Source organism: Littorina saxatilis, unplaced genomic scaffold (genome assembly GCF_037325665.1).
Source record: "Littorina saxatilis isolate snail1 unplaced genomic scaffold, US_GU_Lsax_2.0 scaffold_1958, whole genome shotgun sequence".
Taxonomy (NCBI): Eukaryota; Metazoa; Mollusca; class Gastropoda; order Littorinimorpha; family Littorinidae; genus Littorina; species Littorina saxatilis.
Window position 1 is genome coordinate 1 of NW_027125910.1, and position 5000 is coordinate 5000.

Sequence of the window (5000 nt, forward strand, 5' to 3'; positions counted from 1 at the left end):
AAACTTCATTTTTTGGCCAAATCTTTGAGTACCCCTTGGCGCTGATGGACAATATTCATTTTTTTGGCCAAAAACGCCAGTTTTGGCCCAAAAAGCAAAGTTTTGGCCAAAAAAGTATAGTTTTGGCCAAAAACGCCAGTTTTGGCCAAAAACGCCAGTTTTGGCCAAAAACGCCAGTTTTGGCCAAAAAATTATAGTTTTGGCCAAAAAAGTGAAAATTGTCCACCAGCGCCAAGCTGCTTGGCGCTGGTGGACAATATTCACTTTTTTGGCCCAAAACACACTTTTTTGGCCAAAACTGGCGGTTTTGGCCAAAAAAGCAAAGTTTTGGCCAAAAAAGTATAGTTTTGGCCAAAAACGCCAGTTTTGACCAAAACCGCCAGTTTTGGCCAAAACCACCAGTTTTGGCCAAAACCACCAGTTTTGGCCAAAAAGTGTGTTTTTGGCCAAAATAGTGAATATTGTCCACCAGCGCCAAGCAACGCCAGTTTTGGCCAAAAACGCCAGTTTTGTCCAAAAAATTATAGTTTTGGCAAAAAAAGTGAAAATTGTCCACCAGCGCCAAGCTGCTTGGCGCTGGTGGACAATATTCACTTTTTTGGCCCAAAACACACTTTTTTGGCCAAAACTGGCGGTTTTGGCCAAAAAAGCAAAGTTTTGGCCAAAAAAGTATAGTTTTGGCCAAAAACGCCAGTTTTGACCAAAACCGCCAGTTTTGGCCAAAACCACCAGTTTTGGCCAAAACCACCAGTTTTGGCCAAAAAGTGTGTTTTTGGCCAAAATAGTGAATATTGTCCACCAGCGCCAAGCTGCTTGGCGCTGGTGGACAATATTCACTTTTTTGGCCAAAAACACACTTTTTTGGCCAAAAACGTACATTTTTGGCCAAAAAAGCAAAGTTTTGGCCAAAAAAGTATAGTTTTGGCCCAAAACGCCAGTTTTGGCCCAAAACGCCAGTTTTGGCCCAAAACGCCAGTTTTGGCCAAAACCGCCAGTTTTGGCCAAAAAGTGCGTTTTTGGCCAAAAAAGTGAATATTGTTCACCAGCGCCAAGCTGCTTGGCGCTGGTGGACAATATTCACTTATTTTGCCAAAAACACACTTTTTTGGCCAAAACTGGCGGTATTGGCCAAAAAAGCAAAGTTTTGGCCAAAAAGCAAAGTTTTGGCCAAAAAAGCAAAGCTTTGGCCAAAAAGAGATTTGGCCAAAAAAGTGAATATTGTCCACCAGCGCCAGCAAATACAAAAGATTTGGCCAAAAAAAGATTTGGCCAAACAAAAAAGATTTGGCCAAAAAAGTGAAGATTTGGCCAAATCTATTTTGTTTGGCCAAATCTTTTTTTGGCCAAATCTTTTTGTGGCAGAAGTTTGGCCAAATCTCCCGTTTTAGCTGACATAAACAGTTTTGGCCAAAACTTTTACATAGAAAGTTTTGGCCAAAAAAAAGTTATAGCCAAATCTATTTTATTTGGTCAAATGTGTGGGTTTTTTGGCCAAATCTTTGTCTTTATTGTCCACCAGCGCCAAGCATAGATGTAACTGTAGCTGTAGCTGTAGGTGTGTTATGTACTGTTACAGTAGGGGGGGGGGGGTTGAACATACTGCTGTTTTTGTAGCTGTAGGTGTGTTTTGCACACAGGGGAGGGGGGGGGGGGGATTGGGGTTGTGTATACTGCTGTATCTGTAGCTCTAGGTGTGTTTTGCACTCTGCACGAGGGAAGCTAGGGGTGGAGTGTTATATGTTTTGTACTGTTACAGTGGTGGCAGCCGGGGGAGGGGGGTGTACATAATTCTGAATCTGTAGCTGTAAATGAGTTTTGTACTGTTACAGTGGGGGCGGGGGGGGGGGGGGTTGGGGGTTGTAAATATTAATGCTGTAGCTGTAGGTGTGTTTTGCACTGTTACACTGGGGGGGGGGGGGTGTACACACTGCTGTATCTGTAGCAGTAGGTGCGATTTGTGCCGTTACAGTTGGGGGGGGGGGGGGGTACATACTGCTGTAGCTGTAGGTGTTTTTTGCACTGTTACACTTGGGTTGGGGGAGGGGGGGTTGTACATACTGCTGAATCTGTAGCTGTAAGTGTGTTTTGCACTGTTACATTGGGGGGGGGGGGTATACATACTGCTGTATCTGTAGCTGTAGGTGTGTTTTGTACTGTTACTAAGGGGGAGGGGGTGTACATACGGCTGTAGCTGTAAGTAATTTTTGCACTATTACACTTGGGGGGGTTGTACATACTGCTGAATCTGTTGCTGTAGGTGTGTTTTATACTGTAATACTGAGGGGGGGGGGGTTGTACATACGGCTGTATCTGTAGCTGTAGGTGTGTTTTGTACTGTTACAGTGAGGGCGGGGGGGGGGGGGGTGGGGGTCTACATACTGCTGTATCTGTAGCTGGTGTTGTGTTTTGCACTGTTACACTGGGGGAGGGGGGGTTGTACATACTGCTGTATCTGTATCTGTAGGTTTGTTTTCCACTGTAACACTGGGGGGAGGGGGGTTGTACTGCTGTAGCTGTAGCTTTAAGTGAATTTTGCACTGTTACACTTGGGGGGCGGGGGGGGCGGGGGGGGCGGGGGGGGGGGGGTACATACTGCTGTAGCTGCACCCAGCCAGCAAGACATTAGCGGCCGATAATCGGTCGAACACCCTTCAAAAAGTCGGGCCGGTGATGTCAAAAGATACGCGTACGACGCGGGTGTTGGCCCGACTAACTTTTGCAAAGAGGCAAAGAGGCGGCCGACAGGCGGCCGAACACCTGTACTATGGCGGCACGCATCCGGTCCGATGTTAATCGGCCCGATGGCTTTTTGGACCTGCGGGCCGACATCGTCCCGATGTCTTCCCGCTGAAATCGATATCTTCCCGATGTCGGCATAAGGTGTCGGGCCGCAGGTCCAACAAGTCATCGGGCCGATTAACATCGGACCGGATGCGTGCCGCCATAGTACAGGTGTTCGGCCGCCTGTCGGCCGCCTCGTTGCCTCTTTGCAAAAGTTAGTCGGGCCAACACCCGCGTCGTATGTTTTGACGTCACCGGCCCGACTTTTTGAAGGGTGTTCGGCCGATTATCGGCCGCTAATGTCTTGCTGGCTGGGTAGTTGCGCTGAGAAGGATAGCACGCTTTTCTTTATCTCTATTCTTTTTATCTTTCTGAGCGTGTTTTTAATCCAAACATATCACATCTATAATTATGTTTTTGGAATCAGAAACCCACAAGGAATAAGATGAAATTGTTTTTAAATCGATTTCGGAAATTTTATTTTAATCATAATTTTTATATTTTTAATTTTCAGAGCTTGTTTTTAATCCGAATATAACATATTTATATGTTTTTGGAATCAGAAAATGATGAAGAATAAGATGAACGTTCCTGTTGCCGTGTTGTTCAACACCTAAGGAAAACGTACCTGGTTTTCGATGTTTTGTTGATTGGGTATACGTGTATCACCGATGTCCTGAGATCTTGGACACCTTCATCGTCTATAAATTCCACACAAGCGATCCCCAGTAGGATAAACTAGATTTATACAAATCAATGCGTGGGAGCGGTAGCGTATAATTCAAAAGACTCGCTCTACCAGGAGGACGCTCAAACAGGTCTTGGATGTATGAAGGTGTTTCATGGTTGGGTTGTACATTTTGAACATGAAAACACTAGCATAGAACTGCTGTTGTAGCGGAAGAATGTTCAGTTGAGTGTATTTTTCTTGAGTAGTCATATTGGGATCTCGGTTTAATAACTTTACACCTCTCTTGTGAAGTGTGTTTATTTTCTTTATACAGCATGACTTCCCTTCTTTGTCTCTGTTAATCTAGGGAGAAAATATCCAGCGATATTTCTCCGTAGGCCAAAAGTTCGGCCATGACCTAGGCAAAATAACTTGCGCAGCCGCAGAAACAAGAAAATGGAAATCTTTTATGAAATGATTGGGAGCCACGCAAATTTAACCTCTTGATTCCGACCATGAACCCGCTGTTGATAATCTGGAAGGTCGTACCAGAAATGCAGATCTATTTCTGGCCGATTCATATATTCAACCTACAAACTGCGACCTCATCTGTGATCAGATGGCCAAGCAATGCGTGAAATCTTTTATTCTAAAGCCTTATGGCTCGTTTCGACAAGCATTAAACGGATGAAACGGTCATGCCATATATACGTTACAGCTCCGTCCATCCATGGTATCGCGTGATATAATATTTTGTCTCGACGGGGTGAAAGAATATAATGACGTCACTCTCGGCAGAGCCTCGAGTGACGTCATCATATTCATTGACCCAGTCTCGACAAAATATCAGGCGATACCATGGATGGACGGAGCTGTAACTTATATATCATATATATATATACTGTTCCTATGAACATCACTGGCATTGCACCAGACAGTAGATGCATAGCAAATGTGAGAGATACAGTGTGCGTGGAAAAACATTTTGAGGGCATCCACAGAAACAACGCACCAGAGCTTGTTAAGTAAGAAAAGGTTCCTAGAAACTCGTTTATAAACTGTATCAATGTGAGAGCGCCAGTTAAGTTCATCATCAATTACAACTCCAAGCACACGGTGTTGATGGACTTGAGCAATGCTAACTGTACCATGCATAAGATCAAGGCTCAGAGGCTGCCGCTGGTGTTTTTGTCTTGTGGTTATTAACATGCTTTTTGTTTTCTTAGGATGCAGTGCCATTATGTTACAATTACACCAATCATTAATATTTGCTATACTTTCTTGGAGTACTTTTCGTATGAGATTTATATCTGTATTACTGCTATTATTAGAGAGAGATAGAGAGATGAGAGAGAGAGAGAGAGAGAGAGAGAGAGAGAGAGAGAGAGAGAGAGAGAGAGAGAGAGAACTCAGAACTCAGAACTTTATTACATAAGGATAAAGGTTTTAGGCTTAGCCTAATCTTCCAACCTGTCCTTGGAACATATACAGAGAATAATTGTAAACGAAAGCAAAGACTGCGCACATACACACACACACACACATACAC